This window comes from Petaurus breviceps, unplaced genomic scaffold (genome assembly GCF_028583685.1).
Source record: "Petaurus breviceps papuanus isolate PSGF00001 unplaced genomic scaffold, PetGlider_PUasm1.0 38, whole genome shotgun sequence".
NCBI lineage: Eukaryota > Metazoa > Chordata > Mammalia > Diprotodontia > Petauridae > Petaurus > Petaurus breviceps.
Window position 1 is genome coordinate 46,076,828 of NW_027186304.1, and position 22,110 is coordinate 46,098,937.

At 34.4% G+C, this 22,110-nt stretch overlaps 1 pseudogene; it reads left to right on the forward strand.

Moving 5' to 3' along the window:
* Positions 1–17,769: 17,769 nt before the first annotated feature.
* Positions 17,770–20,117, forward strand: LOC138170221 (zinc finger protein 425-like; annotated as a pseudogene).
* Positions 20,118–22,110: the final 1,993 nt, after the last annotated feature.

Consider the following 22,110-nt stretch of genomic DNA (forward strand, 5'->3'; position numbering starts at 1 on the left):
GTAGGGTTGAGAAGGGAGAATATTCCAGAACATGAGAGGTATCCAGAGAAAGTTTCCAGAGTCAAGAGATGGTATATCTTGTTCATGGAGTAGTCAAGAAGCCAGAGTCATTGAACTAAAGAGTATATGAAGGGGAGTAAAGTAAAAGGAAACTGGAAAAATCAGAGGGGACCACATTATGAAAGACTTTGAATATGAAACAGAGTTCTTAGTAATTTAGTATTTGATCTTGCAGGCAATAGAGAGTCACTGGAAATTATTAAGTAGGAGAATAACAGAGTCAGACCTGTGCTTTGGAAAAAGTACTTTGGCAGCAGAATGGAGTCCATATTTGAATATGGAGACACTCAAAGCAGGCAGGCCCACCAGCAATCTATTGCAATAGTTCAAGGATATGATGATGAGGGTCTGCACCAAAGTAGTAGCATTGTGAAAGAAGAGAAGAGAGTATATCCAATAGATGTTTGGATGTGAAATTGACAGGCACTGGAGACAGTTTGAATACAAGTAGTGAGAAACACTGAGGAGCTGAGGATAATTCCAAGATTTAGAGTCCAAGGGACTGAAAGGATAGTGTTGTTCTATATAGTAATACTAATATTAATAATAATTCTTTTACCTTCTCCTTAGTCTGGGTCCCTTAAAAAACTGAGATCATTGCAACATAATCTGATTATTCTCTCCAGTCAGGTTCTCCTCCTTCCCATCTACCCCTTAAAGAGATTACAGATAATCATTTTTTTAAAAAGTAATTTTTCTCCCCACCATAAACTTTTAATCGATCCCATATCAGCACACTATAAATACCAAGCTCCTTACCTTAGATTCTGGGTCACTTTATAATCCGAAACCTATTTCTTTTTCTACTCCTATACCTTCACTACCTCTTTTTCTCTCCAGCCAAACTGGTCTACGTTTTATTATTTGTAAACATATATGTTTCCATTTTGCCTATCTTCTTTTTAAGTGCTATCCTTTCTTTGCAGCCCGGTTTTAATCCTACCTGTACACAAAGGTACATGAACTCTGATTCCCATAGCCTTCATACCTTCCTCAGAAATGTAGCACTTATTATCTAACTCATTTGTATTAGGGTTTATTTTGAAGGGTGATGTGTCCCATTTATCATACATACTCCCCAGTGGTAGGAACCCATCTATCTATCAAAAATAGATATGGATATGGATATAAATCCAGATTTAATAGATAGATAGAGATAAGGATACAGACATAGACATAGATGTGCATACACATATTTGTTTCCCATATATCTCACATATAATTCTATAAGCCATAAGAGCTCAACAAATATTGGTTATTTATGGTGATTATCATCATCATCATCAACATCATTATCAATTTTAGTAGCGATGAACTTAAACGTTTTGCTCTACATCTCGTGATTTTTTTTTCAGTTCATCTGGATCACTTCAAACCAAGATTCCTCTCCTTTTTGTTGCTACATTAACTATCCATTTCACTTGGTATAGATATCTTATGAAGCTATTTTCTGAGGTATTTTTGTTGTAATTTGGCAATCCCAGGATTTGTAATTGGATCTTAAAATGTGATTGTAAAATAATAGATTTTATTTTCTTTAAAACTAAGTTCTAAGGCCCAGAATCAATAACTCAGCTGCTATCCATTAAATTAAGATTAGGTTTCCTTTCTGGCATTTTTTGTTAACATTTCCAAGAATGTTATTACCCAAGCATTTTCTCACAGGACTGGGTACTTTACTGTACAAACTTCTACATTTAGGAAAGTTTTTCATGTCTGGCACCAGGAGACCTCAAGTTTCTAAGCTCATATCATTTATAACTTTTGAAAGCTTTCCATCAAGTCTTTCAAGGAATTGAAAAGATGCAGCTTGAAGAGTGGTGAAAGGAGTGAAGAAGGAAAGAGAGAGAGAGAGGGAGAGAGAGAGAAAGAGAGAGACAGAGACAGAGACAGAGACTGAGAGAAAGAGAGAGATTAGAAGGGATGCAAGCAGCAGAAAACAGCATAAATTTCAAAATAAAATATGCAGAATCTTGTGATACACGTAGATATCAAAAAAGAAAACAGAAGGTAATATTTTGGCATTCTCCTAAATTTCAAAAGGAAATCTCTAGAGCCGACGAGGGGGAAAAAATCCCTTGCACAATAGCTATCTCTGAGATTGAACTTGTTTGAAAAATATAAATTCAGATGAATAACAATATTCCTTCTGTTCTGTATGTGCATATATTTGTAGAAGAACCCCCATGCTTTCCATATGCAAATCTTTACCTGAAAAATATGTATTTATAGAATAGATCAACTATATAAGCACAAAGTATTCAGTACAAAATTCCTTCATCTAGCATTCTCTTAGTCCATTTAAAAAATCCTATTTGGCGCACACACACACACACACACACACACAAATATTTCCTATAATTTGGAAGAAATCTGCTTATTGCATTTTGAAAAGATAACCCTCTTGGTTCAGTAATAACAATTGTTTTTTTTTTCTTCTTTCTACTGGTATGGATTATTTTATCTTTCTTTTAAGATCTAAAAAATCCCCAAGAATTACATTATTTATTCTCATTTTCCTTTGAAACATGAATTTTATGTGTAGAATCTTTTTTTTCTTATAAGAATAGTGCCTACATGTCTTTGAAACATGTGAGAAATTAAATTTCCTATAAGCATTTTCTTACACTATCTACATCAGTGTTTAACAAAATAATTATTTTAAAAAATAAGTTGATGTATCCAAAAAATTTTAGGAAGCCATCTCATTTTTTACTCTTCTTATTCTTCACACCAATCACTTTTGATCCAATTCAACAAACATTAAACACCCAGCCATGCTTCATTTCAGTCCCTAATCCCCAGTCTTCTCAACCAGAAACCCAACAATTTCCTCCTCTGACACAGAAACAAACAAACAAACAAAAAAACACTCAGGGAGTGGGGTGGGGGGAGAAACTGACTTTTTTTTTAATTACATACACACATATCCACATGCATGTATATGTATACTTATACAAATATAAATTTAAAATCTGTTATATTTTATGTCTCTTTTATATTATATTCATATGTTCATTCAACTATCTATGTATAGATGGCATAATTCAAAAGTAAGCGAAGTTTTAAATTTCAATACCTCTAGAATTATAAACTACGAAATACTTGGGAGGTTTTACATTATGAACCTACTCAAAAGAATCCAACATTTGAGAGCTTATTTTAAACAATTTAAAATATTGGTATTAGTATTAAGTTTTTTTTTTTTTTTAAGCAATCAGGGTTAAGTAACTTGCTCAAGGTTACACGGCCAGTTATTTCTGGGTGTGGTGCTGAGTATCTGAGCCCAGATTTGATCCAGGTCGTCCCGACACTGGAGCCAGTGCTCTTACTCTCTGAGCCACCTGGCCGCCCATAAGCAATTGGGGTTAAGTAACTTGCTCAAGGTTACATGGCCAAGTGTTTCTGGGTGGGTGCTAAGTGTCTGAGCCCGGGATTCGATCTCCAGGTCAGTCTGACACTGGAGCCAGTGCTCTTAATCGCTGTGCTACCTGGCCACCCCCATTATTAACTTTCAATATAGCTAACATCTTTTGTTATTCAACACTAGTCAATTTTCAGACTTTGTAAAAGGCTTTCTTGAACTACTGCTGATTAAATAACAGAAAGGATTGCATTTGTAATTCTAGGCCTAAGATCTTCAAAAGAACAACATACATAGTCAATAGTTTTGATGTGACCCCAAAGAAAAATTACAATGGAATTATTTCAGTAAACTAAGGTCATCAAGCAAGGGGACCACCTCTACCAATACACCAGATAAAGTGGTGTCTAGAAACTTCATACATGTAATACATGATGAAAATTGTACAATCCTGTTAAAATTAGTTGTTTTTCTGCAAAATTCAAAACACCAAATAAACATAATAAGAATTTCAAATAATTAAACTTTCATATTATGTTTTGTGTATATTTGTACCTTACTTTTGAAGTTATTTTACTATAAAAGCTGTACTAAGACTTTTGGGATGCTCTGTATATTTTTATCCAACTTGAATATTTGAACCATTTTAATAATTAGCAGTCTAATTTCAGGTATTATTTTCCACTATGCCTTCCATGAGCTATTTTTGGAATAAGGGCATTATTTCTATCTTGTTTACTATAGGAAGCATTTAAAATTATGAGTTCCAAATACCTTGAACTTTTGGAAGCTAACCCACTAAAAAGGTTATTAGCTGGCTGCTTACTTATAAATGAAATGGTCATTTAAACAACAATAATTTGCATTTATATAGTGACTTTGACTTTTAAAAGAGTTTTACTGGGCCGGCTAGGTGGCGGAATGAGTCAGAGCACTGGCCCTGGAGTGGGGAGGACCCGGGATTGGTTCTAGGCTCAGATACTTAATACCCACACACACACTCACCCCCCCCCACACACACACAACTGTCTGTATAACCTTGGGCAAGTAACTTAACCCCAATTGCTTTAAAAAAAAAAAAGAGGGGGGGTTACATCTGCTAGTTTATTTCACCTACTTTGTAGAAAAGTCTTTTATAGGAAGATGAAAATTATATGTTTGGCAAATATTACCATTAGTTATATTTTAAATCCTTTCATATCATTCTCCCTGCTTTCTTTTTTTAATTTGTCAATAAAAAGCTTACTAAAAGGAAACATATTTAAATATTCTAACTTTCATAGAATGTCACATACACTTATTCCATTAAGACTTTAGAAAACTTATGGAAAGAAATTCCAGCTTCAATCTGAGTATCCCAGGTCATTGTGTTAGCCAACTAAGATTACTTGCTATGATCTAAATATGTCCCACAATTTCTATCCCCCTGTCATTGGCTTCTGTATCATCTCATGTATTAAGAATGGCCTATCCCTTATGCCCACCTGCTGAAATCCTTTGCATACTTCAAGAAATGCCACCTTTTCCATTGAACTTTCAGTAATAAGTTCTTCTTAATGTATATCATAAATCACATATTATATCCCCAAATAAAAACTATATTCTAATTTGTATTATATAATTAATATCTGTGTTTTGTCAATATTTTACAAACAACTTGAGATAATGGGCCATATCTTATTTGTCTATTAACCCTAGTATCTACAATGATTGTAAATACTTATTTTCATGCATTGGTAGATACTCCCCTCCTCTCCCTTCATTTCTTTTATATATGTATGTAATATATTTCTTTAACTATATCTAAAGAGATTGGTGTGATATTCCAAGGTTTCCAAATGTATGCAATATAGAAAAAACTATTACTAGAGGAGTATTTATGTGAAAGAGAAAGATTTTTGCAGTAGTAAGCAATTTGAGATCAAGATGACTTTCCAATTTCCCAAACTAATCAAATCTTATTTTCTGTTCTTCCTCAACGTCTGCACTAATTGTTTATATTTTTGACTGCCCATTATATGTATATTGATAGACCAATCCATGAATTATTTATTCATCTACATGTTATAGTATAGGCATTATCTGATTTTCTTTCTTCATTGTGATTTTTAAAATAATTATCAATTTCAGTGTCTTAAGAAAATGTAAAGTCTTTTGAGGCTTGATTCAATCAATGCCTTACAATATCTGGTGCGGGAGGGGCGGAGGGGGGAGAAAATGTAGAATTCTGTGATTGTATTTCACATATCTCCATGATACAGAGAAATTCTTTAGATAAATTGTCTTCCTGCTTTATGTATTACTTGAAATGTTATCTTTGTAATTATATTTATCATAAAACATTTTAATATTTCTGTGAAAATACCTATTTGAGAAGACCTTTCATAACTGAATTTTATTATGTAAAATCAAATATTTAGCATTTATTTGAGCCACAATTAACAGTAGCAATTAGCACATTTTCTGTAAAACTTTGTCAGGTTTTTAACAATAATGAGGTGATTTGCTGTACAACACAGCCTGCAAGGAATTTTGTTCCTCTCATGTTTTCCTAAAACATAAACTTAATGCAATATATAGGCATTTCTCATAGAACCTTTTTTATGCGATGAAGAAATAAGCAGATAAGTGTATATCTTGTCCTTTCTTCTCAGCAAATTTTTAGGTTACCATCATGATTTTTCTTCCACTTGTAGAATTTTCTAAAAAGTTTACAAGCTCCAGAGAAAGTATTTTAGGGTTTCTACATTCTAGTCCTTAACTTATTCACATACTCTATATTTTAAATAAATGTGACTGATAACTATTCCCTGAACTTAATGTGTTATTTTTGTCCTATTTATGTTTTCACAGGTTACACCACAAATTTGCAATATACTGCCACTTTATCTCTTCCTCTTAGAATGTGGAGATTCCTTTATCTGAGCTCATCTCAAATGACAATTCCTATATCAAACTTTCTTTATCCTCTCAAATGGCAGTGCTTTCTTCCTCCTGAAATTCGTTTGTATTTACTTATGTTTATGTATGCATGTGTGCGTATATATAACACATGTCATATATGTGTTATGTATGTGTATATATAACACATGCATGTGTGTATATATAACACAGTTGCATGTTTTCAGATGATCTGCATTCAGATACAGACTTAGACTCTACCTGGGTAAATCACAAAGCTAAGCAAATAATTTAACTATTCTGCATCATTTTATTTATCTATAATATGAGGAAGATAATAATAGCACATACCTCTGAGATATTATGAGAAGGAAATGAGATAATATATATAAAGAATATTGAGAATCTGAAAGATGCATTATATAGGGGCGGCTAAGTGGCACCGTGTATAGAGCACAGGCCCTGGAGTCAGGAGGACCTGAGTTAAAATTCAGCCTCAGACACTTGACACACTAGCCGTGTGATTTTGGGCAAGTCACTTAACTGCAATTGCCTCCAAAAAGCAAAAACAAAAAAGAAAAGAAAGAAAGAGAAGCACTATATAAATCCTAGCTATTACTCTTTTTGTAATGTTGGTATTATTATCCCTCACTAGCAAGGACTATTTCCCATTTTGTCTGTTTTCTTAGAACCAAGCACAGTATGTTTAACAAAGTCCTCTCCTTGGGATGTTTTCAAAATCAAAATCTGGCCATGTTATTTTGTTTTAATTCTTGCTTATGCTTTTTCAATAAAAACTTGGTCACATTAAGTTGACTTTCCCAATTTAATTTTTTACTTGCCATTATTGCTCATTGGGACAATATATTTTACACTGAGGATTTAGAACATAAAAAAAAAACAGTTCAATTGTGTGGCTTATGTAGCACTTGCCTTTGGCTCATTCTTTCAACCCCTCCTTCCACTGGTAGTCTGGGTGCTGGGACATCTGCTACTGCATATAATCAAACTCTAGGGTTAACCCTGAGAGTAGGGGCAGAGTCTCTGTACTTGTTCTGTAGTTTGTGATCATCCTGGCATTATTCTTACTCCCACCATGATTACAGATTGATGTTAATTATTCTGACAGCTATCAGTAAGCAATATTTATAAAGGCAGTATAATAAGAACAATTGATACAAATCATCCCCCTCAAATCAGTTACACACTCTCTCACAATTACATAGAGAATACGGGGGAATTTGGGCTCAGGCATAGAGCACATATGTCAAAACAAATAGCCAAAGATGCAAGATTTTGGAACAAAAATCCATTATTTGACAAAATCTGTTGGGAAAACTGGAATACAATATAACAAAAACCAAGTATAGACCAACATCTCATGCCATATACCCAGATAAGGTCAAAATGGGTACATGATTTACACATAAAGGGTGATGCCATAAGAAAATCAGGAAAACATGAAATAGTTTATTTGTCAGATGTATGGATAAGGGAAGAATTTAGGACCAAATAAAATATAGAAACCATTATAAAATGTAAAATAGATCATCTTGATTTTATAAAATTAAAAAGGTTTTATACAAAGCCAATGACAAAATTAAAAGAAAAACATAAAAGTAAAAAAATGAACCAAAAATATCTGATAAAGATTTCATTTCTCAGAGAATTGAGTCAAATTTATAAAAAATTAAAGTCACTCAAAAATTTATAAATGGACAAAGGATGTAAATTGGCAGTTTTCAGACCAAGAAATCAATACTATCTATAGTCATATGAAAAAAAATGCTCTAAATAACTATTTATTAGAGAATGCAAATTAAAACAACTCTGAGTTACCACTGCACACCAATCAGATTAATGAATATGACCAAAAATAATTAATCTTGATGGGTATGTGGGAAAACTGTGACATTAAAGCACTGTTGGTAGAGTTGCGAACTGACCCAACCATTCTGGAGAATAATTTGTAACTATGCCTATAAAGCATAACACTGTTCATATTTTTTGATCCAGCAATACCACTGCTAGGCTTATATAAAGAGACATTCAGAAAAGGGAAGAGGACTTATTTGTACAAAAATATTTATAGCATGGTAGCTAAGAATTCTAAATTGAAGGAACATCCATCAATTGGGAATTTCTAAACAAGTTGTAGTACATGGATGTAATAGAATACTATTGTTCTATAAGAAATAACAAGCAGGGTGATTTTAGAAAAATCTGAAAAGACTTACACGAATTGATACAAGGTGAAGTGAGTAGAACCAGTACACAATAGTGGTTTGCACAGTAACAGGAATATTGTATGATTAAAAATTGTGAATGATTTAACTATTCTAAGAAATATGATTCAAGATAAACTAATGATGGACTAATGAGGAAGCATGCTACCTGCCTCTAGAGAAAGAAGTGATTTTTTATGAATATAGATTGAAGAACACTATTTTTAACTTTTTCTTTCATTCTTTATTTTTAAAATGAGAATCTTCTTATACAAAATGCCCAATACAGAAATATTTATATGATTGTACATGTGTAACTTATATTTATTTGATTATTGTCTTGGGGAGAGGGAAGGATAAGGAGGGAAAAAAGGATAGAGTTTGGTATTCAAAACTTTTTAAAATGTTATTATATATTCAAAAATTTAAAAAAAATTGGAAGAACTTTGGCTTGACCCTAAAAGATTTTCCCCTCTAGTATGTATAGTTTTGTTATTCAGCTCCCTGTAGAGCAGGAGTTCTTAACACAGTATGTATAACCAGTGCCCCAAGGGGTCAGTGGATGGATTTAAGTTGTTCCATGAACTTTGACCAGAAAAAAAATATTCTACTAATCTCTACCTGAAATTTAGCATTTTCTTCAATTATAATTAAAACAAATAAACAACAGCTAAATCAGAGCAAAGGGCCATAGACATCAGAGGGCAACTAAATAAGTCTATGATACAAAATTTTGAGAAACCCAGTTGTTGCTTCTTGAATCTGTATTGTGTTGCAGTCATCACATTCCTGCCAACAAGCAACAATTGCTTTCTTGAAGACACTGTTAGAATTTTAAAGAAAATTCAAAATCCTTCAGATCTTTTGAAATTTACAGATTTTCCCTCTAAATACAGGAAGTCAGAAAAGAAAATAAAGCTGAGGTGGCCTCTTTTCTAAGCAATTTCTTTTTTTTTTAGTCTTTTGGACCTTCAGCTTTTATCACTGAGCTTCTAGAAGCTTCAGTCTCCAAATTTAAACTAGATCTGCTTGGTTTATACAAGCCCCATGAGGAATGACCATGTCCCTCAACCAATCAGAGTATTTACTTCTTGTCAAATTTATCTGAAATGTATTTGTGGAATGAAGATGTCCAGAACTTTTTTGTACCACAGTTACACTTTTGGATGATTGTTTCAATTGAGATGTCATCTGTTAAAGGTTTTGCACATAGGTATTGCCAGTTTTGAGATTTAGAGAAATTAAATGATATAATTACATAGCTAATAAGTGTCAGAGGCTAGATTTTAACCCCAGTGATTCTGATTTCAACTGAAATTATTCTGTCTTACTGAAAACCACTTCTCATTTATAAGGAATCTGTAGTTTATACATAGTTCTACTTACACTTGTATATTCAAAACAATTTGTTCCCCAAATTTTGAGCATCCTTCCAAATGACCACCATCACATAGATGTAGCCACATGTAAAAACATATGTTGTAGGCTCAGCTCTAAGACCAGCATCCTCTTAGCTCAGCTGTGATATTTCAATCAAAATGAAGTACTTATGAGACATTGAAGAAAGGAGGTTTACTTTTTTCAGATACAGCTAGAATATATAGCATGTGCACTTTGGAACTTAACTTCTCTCTACTTGAGATTCGATGACCCCACTCATCGAATCTGTGTCTGATGACTTATGTTCTTAAGCAACCACTAACTGAAAAGCTTCTACTACACAAAACTCATACCTTTGCTCCCCACAGACCAGAAAGCTGAATGAGGAAAGCTGAAGCCAATCAGGATTTCAGTCAGAGAACTAAGGATTGCTTAGTGAAGAAAATGCTTGTCCTATAAGAGCATATTTTGATAGCATTTATAATTTCAGGGTTTTTAACCTGTAATCCAAGATCTCATTTTTTTTTTAATATAATTGAATTTAGAAACTTTTGGTTTCCTTTAAAATCCTATACATTTTGTTTTATGCAATTAAAAAGATTATTCTGTCAAGAGATCCATAGGCTTCACCAGACTGCCACAGGAGATCATGGCAGAAAAACTAATATGTTTAGAGGCTCTTATAAGGAACAGAATTTCCAAATTCTTTCCTTTTTGCCAAGAATATTTGTTTGTGAGCTGTGATTATCTTCATAGTGTCCTTTTATTTATCCTTATGGAAGTACTTCAATACAAGATGATTAATGCTCCGTAAAGCATTGGAAGTTTTTTGTTTTTCTATTTTGGGTTTTAATTTTGTTTTACGGTGATTCCTTTTTTGCCTTTTGGTTTATAATGTGATAAATCCTATCTGACTCTTTGAAGAATTTAGCTACACATTATTATTTCCCTTTGTCTTTATTATTTAGAATGTTAATATAAGTATAGTTCAGTTTCTCTCCTAGTGTGTTGAGTTATTACTGATTGGACAACAACCATGTATTAGAAATACTTGTGTGACTTATAGTATCCTTTGATCCCACTTTTTCTAATTTCCCTCCATCACTGTAGAAGTTTCATAGAACTATGGATAATTTTATATGTTTTAGATTTTATGTTTTGTGGACAAGATGATGTAGAGGCCAACATTTAATGTGACACATTTAACTGGGATAAAGGTTATTTGTGATACCACAAATCCCAGTTTAGTATAGGTCCCATATAACTAGTACTTGGTTCCCTTATAATTCAGAAGAAACACCCAGAACTCTGGTTCTGAAAGCATACACTTTTAGATCCCACAGGCTTCTCCAAACAATGAGAAGGCATGAAATTATGACTATTGTGGAGTCACTGAATGTAGTAAACATTTAATAAATGTATGTTGAATGGATAGATAAATAAATGGATTAGGTACTCTGAAGGAAGATCCTTTTCTATGTCTATGTTTTTTTTCCCTTTGCTATTACTCACACCAACAAATTACATTCCCAGAAGAAAGAACCCTTGAAAACTAAAATGCATTCACCAAGCACTTTCCAGCTTGTTTTTAGATCCTAAAATGGTTAATTGAAGTTTAATTTACAGTTACAGTTATCAAGGACCAAGGTCATTAAAGCTGCTCTTAGATATTTCATCATTAGTGCTTGGAGCCAGACTGGCCTCTGAAATCATAAGTCAAATGTCACCCTCATCAATAAATGCACATTCTTAAAGCATTTTCAATTGAAATGTAAGATCACAAAGGGGAAAAAAGGCTATATATTTCAATGAAGTTAAAGGTCCAACTTCTAAGAAACCTCTTGAATGGTAGATTAGGATTGATTTTTTTTTATGTTCAATTTTTTCTTAAGTAAAACTGAACTACCAGAAAAAAAATGTCCTTGATTTCACTCCCTGTCCTAGTTTATTCTCAACATTTTTGAAGAATGGGGGCATGTGATCATTTTTGTTACAGTTGCACCAAATTAGTTCCAAGTTTTGTCCTTGAATATTTTGGAGTCTGAGTCTATTGATTCTATATGAAGTACCAGATGTAGGAAAAACTATAACATTGATTAAGGGAAATCAATTCGCATTTTCTACCCTTTAATCTTGGGTAAGCCACTTTTTATACATGGCTTCCATGATTTCCAGATCCTTTTTTTTTTCTGTCCTTTCTCTTCCATTAAAATTTCCCTGTCAATTTCTGTCATCATTTCTTATTGCTATCATCTCCTTATGATGTACCATCACCTTATTGCTGATCTGATCATCCATATGCATGAAATAAGAAAATATTTTTCTAAAAGTTTTAATAGCTACTTTTAATATTTTATAGTACACACAACACACACACGTACACACACATCTTCTCATATACTCAGAGTCATTTCTGATTTCCTCTTCCTCTTCCCATGTTTCCAATTTGTTTTTGTCTCCAGAGGCCTAGCATTGGACTTTGAATTTGGAAACCCTAGTGCTGCATTAATAACTCTAATGAAAAAAAAAATCATGTTTACAAGGTTCTGGAAGTCTGCTTCATTCTGTGGCACTGCAGTTATTCATTAGAGATTCAAGACTGAGCTATTTCAAAAATAAAATAAATTGATTTCAATAGGATCTGGAAGTCCTAAAAAGTCAAAGATTCCTTTTGAATGGCTGTTGGTAAGAGTGAATCAGGCTTTAGGTACAGTTCTTATTTAGGCTGGTCTTAATGCATCATTAGAAAAGTTGACATAATCTCAGGGACACTAATGATATCCCTTTCCTCCCCACAAAAGCAAACAAACAAAACCTCAACCTATTTTACACTCTCTTATTTCTGAAATTCTCCTATTAGGAATTCCTTTTGGGAAGGAATTCTCATTATTTCCTTTTTTGAAATGCAGATATTATTGGTAGGGGCAACATACATTTATTAATACTAATATCTTATGCTTTTGTCAGTTGCAAGGACATAAAAGAGGAAGTTTTACTCCCTGAAGAAGAAAGAATACAGAAATTCTGTGGGCCCAGTACAAAGAACTACTTGGATGAGATTTGTCTGGAGCAATAGAGACTCCATACACATTCTCTATGAAATTCTTGCTATTAAATTGCTTTAGTAAATGTCTTTTTTTTCATTCATTAGCTTTGAGTAACTCATTTAATTTAAGGTTCATTTTTTTCTACATTTCTAAAATGAAGGAAATGAATTAAACTATATATAAGATCACCTTAAGTACTAACAAGGTTCTTTGAATCTGTGAGTTTTTAGGACTTTTGATAAATATTTGTATAATTGAATTGATATCTTGATTATTATTTCTCAGAAATTTACCTCACTTCTCTTTCATGCTAATCATTTTAACTGATGCCCTCCTAGTACAGGCTTTCATAATCTTTGGCCTGAACTACAGCAATAGCCTTTTAATAGTTTTCACAGCCTTGCTCCTAACTTCAAAACCAACCCTCTGCTACTATCCCATTATGGAACTTCCCTCAGAGTCTGAAGCTTCCTTGCCCTGGAACATTGTACCACTCTTTGACCTTGTCAACCTATAATGATGCTCTGTTAGACTTTCCCAGTTCTCACATTAGTGATTTCCTCTTTTGCTCTCTATTATGTGGATGGACCCTAGATACCATGATACCTAGATACTCTTTCCAGTCCTATTTCTGACTTCTGGATTTTAAAACCATGAATTAATATCTTTATTTCTAGCTCTCCTTCCAATCTCCTTCACTTTTCAGCTACCTTTTTGGTGTTGTCATGCCTCATTATGATGTAAGCTTCTTGAGGTCAAGGACTATCTTTCATTTTACTTGTATTTTTATTCCTAGTTCTTAGCACAATGGTTGTAACATAGAAAATGTTTAATAAAAGTTTATTTCCTTTCTTATTTCCCTAATTGATAAGCACCCTTCCAGGCTCTTTTTGCTCCCCTGTCTATAATATATATTTCTGTTAGAAAAAATGTTTCCTACTAATATGGTTTCTTTGTGACATTCAAGGACCTCTACAATTTGAGTTGACATACCGCAATTAAAATAAACTTGTTGCTATCGCCTGAAGATATCCTTATCGATTTTAACTTTTCTCATGTCATCCCCTTTGCTAAACCTAAAAAAGCGTACTTGCCATGTCAATTCTCTACATCCTTCTTATCCATCTTTCAAATATCAGTTCGGACTCTTTCTGAGTTGTTCTATACCTCACTTGTCTTTCTGTACCTAGTTGCCTGCAGCTAACCATGATCTCTCTAATTTCTAAATTTATACCACTTGGCACTTTCATGCTAATTTGCCACATTTTGTAACATTTTATTTACTTATATGTATCTTACTTGTTGATTAAGACATGTCTTATTCTTCATGACCCTGTAGACCATAGCCTGCCAATACTGTCCAGGGATTTTCCTCAAAAAAATACTGGAGTGGTTTGCCATTTCCTTCTCCAGAGTACTAAGGTAAACAGAAATTAAGTGAGTCACCCAGAGTCACACATATAGGGTCTATGGCTGAATTTGAAATCAGGTCTTCTTGACTCTAGACCTGGTGCTTCATCCACTAAATCACCAAGCTCCCTCTATAGGTCTTATTACTCTTTTCTAAATTTCTAATTTTTAGGGCTAAGAGATCATGTCTTTGTGCCACCTTCATTACTTTGCCCATTATAGTGACTTAAAGGTTTCTTGAGAGAAAGAACTGATAAGTAGCTCAATGGAAAATTAACTGGCTTTGTAAACAGAAATCTAAAGAAATACAGATCATAGCCTCTGACTGCAAAGTCTGTGAAATCAATAGAGGAGGAGACACCACAGCCATTCTAAATATTTGAAATTTTGATTAATTGGGAATACTGAAAAGTTTTATTAATAGTATTACAATCTTTTAAATTGCATTTTAAGACTATAAACGGGCATGATTTCGGTACCTAATTGGCTGTACTTTCAAGTCATTAAATCTCTTCAGCTTAGAGCAAGTTTCTAAAAGTATACTTTGGTACAAGGAACTTAATTCAATAAAACATTCATGCCCTACTAAAATAAGGGAAACTTTCATTTAATAGGAACTTTCATATAAATGCCTAATTCAGTACAAACTTATTTATCTATAACAACTTGCTTCTATAAAATAGGTTTAAAAAATAAAACATAAATATATAGATGTAACCATTCATTCAAATAGATTTGGTATTTGATGATTTTCCTTTGTACTGGTTATTTCTTTACCCATCAGAAAATAAAAGAAAGCAAAACAAACTAAAACAAACAAAAATTGCTGTGTTTTTTTTTTTTAAAGCCTGGATTTGTACATGAGGGAGACAAACATGATAGAAGCTACATCTGGGCAAGATTCTAACTTTCACAAAAGAGTAAAAGGAAATAGGAAGTAGTGTGTTTTCCCCATGCCTTCTCAATATTGTCAAAATCTATTTAGAATATGTGATTATATATTTTATAATTTATAATATTTTATAAATTTACATAATAATTTTCTAATTAATATAATATATTATTATATTTATATTATATTTTATTTGTATATAATACATAAATATATGTTTATATTATATTTTATTGTATATTATATTTATATATTATATAATTAACTATAATCAATATAATAAAATAATTTTATAATATATAATTTATAATAAATATAAATAAGTAATTCTTTCTTAGTTAACTCTAGTATACTTCTTTACTCTCCTGAAGCTTTGAGAGTAAAAATCATAATTTCTGCTTTCCAAATTCTATGTGAGCTTTGGAAGATGACATCCTTCTATAGTGATAGTTGAGTTTAAGTTCAGCTCTGTTAGTAATACCAACAACCACAATAAAACTATTTCCTCAATGCAGTCATATGAGTTATGGCTGCCACTTTTTGGGAAATCTATTCTTCTGACATACAATAATAATTTAAAAAATAAAACCAAAGGAAGATATCTCCTTCCCCCTCCCACCCACAGAATATATTAAATGGACACTCCCCAAAGACATAGATGAAATGAATGATTGCCACACAGGTTGAGAAGGCATTGATAAGGTCCCATTATTCACTGTTTGAAGACATGCTCCTTCAGCGGAAATCATAGACATTAAATTATTGTTCTAAAAAAGACTGAGATGGGCCATATATATAACTATAACCCTATTCCAAACAACTAGAAGGTGATATGTCATCAACTAAAATGTTTCATAAATCTATTAACCTAAATTGATAGATGGACAATTTTTACCTCATACAAAAAAACAAACATGAATGTAAGGTACAGGTCTACTGATTATTGTTTTGCCTTACCACAACTGAAAGTTGCTGCCTTTTTTAGGTAGGAATAATTAAATCAATACATCATCACTAAGTATGACAGGAAACCTTTACCAAGTGGGTGGGAAAGGGCTTTGTACTTTAACCCATTTATGTCAGGCTTATGTAGAAAACATAGAGAGATACCAAACCTTACATAAGAATCCCTGTGGGCTGTAAATTAACTCAGAAAATCATATATTAAGAGTATCTATGTTTTTATTGTTATTTTATTTTGTTAAATATTTCCCAATTATGTTTTAATCTGGTTCAGGCCTCATTTGGGAGCATCGTGGACTCCATAAAACCTGTGCCATGTGTTTGACATTTCCACTTTAACATACTAGGCTATTTTCTTTTTTTTTTAAATTACTAACACAGTAGGACCTAGGAAAACATATATGTATGTGTGTGAGTATATATATATATATAAGTTAAACTTTTGCCTAAATGATAGGAATTCCTAATTGGGGGCTTAGTTCAGTTGATTGAATCTTTTCAACATTTCATCTAATATAAAATCTATTAAATAGTATAAAACAGAATCCACATAGATCTAAAGGGTCACTATATTGTAACTGGTGGCATGGAAAATAGAGCTCTATTCCTGGGTTCTGGAAGACCTCAGTTTAAATCCAGCCTTACACTTACTAGCTCTGTGATCCTATGTCTAACTCTGTTAACTAGCAATGTTTAATCTTTGTTTGCCTCAGTTTCCTCAACTGTAAAATGGGGAATGATAATAGTACCTACCTCATAGGGTTGTTCTGAGAATCAAATGAGATAATATTTGTAAAGTGCCACATAATAGTTGATATCTAAATGCTTCTTCCTTCCCCCAAGCTTAAAATTAGATAATTATTGTATCTGGGAATTACATTAATTAGTATTGAACAGTTTTATTAGGATTTATCTATTCTCTTTGACTGTAACTGCTTTTACTAAAATAATGCTTATAAAATGTTTCTTTTTTTGTTATCACTGAGTCTTTGACATGGAAGTAGATGTAGGAAAATGATATACTCTTGAATTAGTCATAGCTATTGGTGACATTATTTTAATTCATCTTTTATAATACTTTAGGATGAGAACACATTTATGTCATTCCATAGAAATAGTACACCCTCTTCCAAAAGACACAATTTTTCTGCTCTTATAAAATAGATGCCTTTTAATTTCATGTTTAATTGTGATTTCATTAAATATTGACTATGCATATGTAGAGAAGAAATCAAGTTACAACTTTTATGACTGCTGAGATAATAGTATAAAATGTAACAACTTCAGAGATCAGCTGGGGCTGGGTCCCTAGTCCATCCTGTGAGGGCTCAGAGTGGCCTGGGACAAGCTCAGCTTCCCTGCTTCCAGCTCTGGCTCAGTGTCCTCCATACTGACGGTCCCTTCCACGGTGGTCATCCTGAGCTGGGCCACTGGCGGAGCAAGGAGAGAGGAAGAAGGAGGAAAGGCCAGACTTACTGCAGTCCTCCCCACAGCAGCCTCCCTGGGCATGGCTCAACACCAAGGTACATGGCCATGGTGACGCCTGCTCCTGTCCCAGTGAAGTTTGATCATGTGGACATGTATTTCTCCAAGCAAGAGTGGTATATCCTGGGTGATTGGCAGAAAGACCTCTAAAAGCATGTGATGAGGACCGATTACCCAGCCCTGGTTTCCTTGGACCATACCATTCCAAAACCAGATTTAATATTCCAGATTGAAGTATGAGAAGTATTATTTGTTGGGCATTGGGGAGATTTGGAACAAGCAGAAATGGGAGTCAGCCTGAATGCTTATAAGCATTTCAACTTGAAAGTCACTGAGAAGAAACTGTTCAGGGGGAATCACGGAGTTGGAAGAACAAAAAAAAGGAGGAAGATGATGTAGATGGTCTTCACAGTCAGGGCTCAGAGGAAAGGAAAGAGATTTCCTCTAAATCTTGTCAAAAAGTCACTGTGGAATATCTGTGTATCCAAGGCATGAACATTCCAATTCCAAAATCAGAGGGCTCCACCCAGAGTGGCAGATATAAGAGCCACAAAACCTTCAGCTCACCCAATCAACAGGAATCTCCCTTAGGGCAAAAAATGTGTTCTTACTTTAGGAAAAACTTCTAAGCAAAAGAACCTCTAGTGAAACACCATTGCAACTACACAAAGAACAATCTGCACAGGCTCAAAATGCAAGGAAAAAGTGAGATAGCAGTCTAACTTAAATTTGCATTATGGGAAGAAGTGCTTCCAGTCTAGTGAATGTGAAAACATTAGCTACCGTGTGAACCAGCATTATCACCAGTTCATTCCTTTAGGGGAAAAAAAAAACCACACACACACACACACACACACACACAACTATTCCAGTAGTCTGAATTTAATAGAAGCTTTCAAAGGGAGACTGGTTTGAAATCCCACCAGAGCCTGCACAGTGTAAATGAACAGTTTTCCTGAAACACTTGGGGCAAGGTTTTCATTGGGAAAGTTTGGTTTGTCATCCATATCAAATTACACAAAAGTGAGAATCCTTTCTACTGACCAGTGTGTGGCAAGAGGTTCTTTAAGAGGGAACCTCCTCAGACACCAGCAGCTACATTCAGGAAAGGGCCCTTCCAGAGCCATGAGTGTGGTAAGACCTTCTGTAGAAAATCCTACATGAAGGCCCACCAGCACTTACACAGCAGAGGCCATTTGCCCACACACAGTATGAAAAGGACTTCACTCACCAGTATAAACTCACTGAACATATTAGAGTGTATAGTAGAGAAAAGTCTTTCCAGTGCCCTGAGTATGATAAGAGCTTCAGTTAAAGTCCCACATAAAGGCCCATCAACATTTACAGAGTAGCCACTGGTTCTTTTCCTGTAGACAGCATGACAAAGGTTTCAACCAGTAGTGTAGACTTACCAGACATATGAGGGTGCACAGTGGAGAGAAGCCCTTCCAGTTCACTGAATGTGGCAAAAGCTTCCAACAGAAGGCAAGAGTTCTTCATCACCAGCTTTTGCCTATGGGAGACATAGCCTTCCTCTTTAAGGGCCCAGAGTATAAGAGCTTCTACCAGAGAAAAGTCTGCTCAAACATCAGCTCATGCACACAGGTAAGAGACCCTTTCAGTACTCCAAGTATGATAAGAGATTCCACCTCAAGGGCAACATGAAGACCCACCAGTACCTACACAGTGGGATCATTCTATTCTCCTGTGGTGTGTGGCAAGGGCTTCACTCAGAATCAAAGCTGACCAGCTTAAAGGAACATATGGAGAAGAAACTCTGTGTCCTCAGTGTAATAAGAGCTTCTGCCACAAGAGGAGGCTAATTAATCACCAGTTGGTAGACACAGGGGAGACACCCTACCATTACCCTGAATGTAACAAAAGCCTCTCTTCTAAGGTCTATATGAAGGCCCACCAACTACACATAAGGGACAGAAGGCATTTTCCTATAGTGAGTATGGCAAGAACTTGGCCAATAAGTTTAGGCTCATAGAGCACATTGAAGTACTCACTGGGGAGAAGTCCTTCCAGTATGACAAGCCCCAAAAGTGAGAAGAATTTCTATGACTAGAGAAGCCTGACACACCACCAGCTTGTACACCCAGGAGAAAAATCCTTCCATTGTCCTGAGTATAATAAGACTTTCTGGTAGAAGACTGGAATGAAAGCCCATAAACATCAATACAAGGGGAAAAGTGTCCTGCAATGAATATGAGAAGTGTTTTTCTAAGCAATCTAAACTTGATAAACATATTCAAGTTCACAGTGGAGATGACCCCTCCTAATGTTCTGAATGTGACAAGCTTCCATTAAAAAAAAAAAACAAAAAACCCCTTGATAATCCCCAGTCCCACCAGTGCCTAGGTAATAGTGGGGCACTGTTCTCCTGAAAGCAAGGGAAGCAGAGGCTTTTTTTTTTTTAAAGCAATAGGGGTTAAGTAACTTGCTCAAGGTTACACGGCCAGTTATTTCTGGGTGTGGTGCTGAGTATCTGAGCCCGGGATTTGATCTCCAGGTCTTCTTAACACTGGAGCCGGAGAAAGCAGAGGCTTCTTCCAGCAGTTTAAACACATGCTCTACATGGGATTATTAGTGAAAGCCCTGGAGTGTCCCAAGTGAACTAGACACTGACCTTGGCATCACTTTGGAACAATAATAGAGTAACTGGAGCTGAGACAGAACGGACAACATCGAACATGTCCTTGAGCTTCCAGAGCTTAAATGTTTTCTCTCATTCCTCAAATTTCCTAAAGTAATTTGTCCAAATCTCTCCACTGTCTCTGTTACCCTTTCCTTTATGTATCATACTTATCTATGTGCGTGGTATCTCAACCTTCCCTTCTAATTGCACCCCACCCCCTCCAGAATGCAAGCAACTTGAGAGCAGGGACTCTAACATTTTATCTTTGTATCCCCAGCATTTAACACTGTACATTGCACACAGTAGGCACTTTAAAAGTGTTTTAATTGAATGTGGCAGAAATGTTAGCTATCTGATGAACCACTGCAGCTGACTGATAAGCCTGGTATTTGGAAGTCCAGAACTGTGGGCTTTTTTATGCAAAAATGATGGACCATATAGTAAACTTTGAAACTCCACATTGCAATAAAAAGCATAACAACGTCAAAGGTAAGAGAACAGAAGTGTGCATCCTGTGGATATGTGTGCGTATGTGTGAGAGTCCGTGTCTCCGTGTTTGTGTGTGCACTTTTAATGGCTTGAACTCCTCATAAGTTTATTTAGTTTATATAAAACAATTCAATGATCATTGACGTTTATATGATATTTTCAGGTTTAAAAATATTTGTATCATGCAACCTTATAGATTATTAATGTAAGTTGAATTAGCCAAGGTTTATAGGTAATAAAACTGAGCTGAGTGAGTATAAGAAACATTTCTATATTTATTCAAGTAATAAATATCTGATTTCAAATCAGTTCCACATATGTAAATTCTGAATTTGGAGTCAAAAATTATCTTGGACTTTGAGAGGAAAGGTCGAAATCATATAAATTAATTTCAATTGTTTAGTCATTTTTCAGTCATGTTTTGTTTTTGTTTTGTTTGTTGTTGCTGTTGTTTTCTTGCAAAAATACTAGAGTGCTTTGCCATTTCCTTCTCCAGTTCATATTACAAAAGAAGAAACTGAAGCAAACAGGGTTAAGTGACTTGCCCAGGATTAAACAGCTAGTAAGTTTCTGAGACTGGATTTGAATTCGTGAAGAAGAATCTTCCTGACTTCAGGCCTGTTGCTCTATCCATTGTGCCACCAAGCTATAAATCATAAAATGTATATTTTTGAGGAATTTTAAAGAAAAACTTGTTAATAGTTCCCCTTGGGAAAGCATTCTGGATTTTATAAGATTGAATTGGTAATGTGATTCAATATTTGCTGTAAAAAATTGAATCTACTTAGCTTGTAACATGAAATATCTACCAAAAGTTTATGGTATCACCTCACCAAGGTGTATTGACACTCTCATACTCTCAAAGCCTTTCCTGAAGAGCAAAAGGTCTGCCCAGTTCTACTGAGACAGAGAGGTGATGAGAACTGTCCTTAAGAAAGATTATGCTTTACCCTTTGACCCAGCAATACCACATCTAGTTCTTTGTCCCAAAGAGATCATAAAAATGGGAAAAGGACCCACATGTACAAAATATTTATAGCAGAAATTTTTATGGTGACCAAGAATTGGAAATTCAGAGGATGCTCATCAATTGGGCAATGGTTTAAAAAGTTATGGTATATGAATTTAAGGGAATACTATTGTGCCATAGGAAATCATGGAGGGGTAGAACCAATGTGGTGGACTGAAAGCAGGGACTCACCTAAGCTCTTCCCCAAACCCCTTCAAATACCTTTGAAAAGTGAATCTGAACA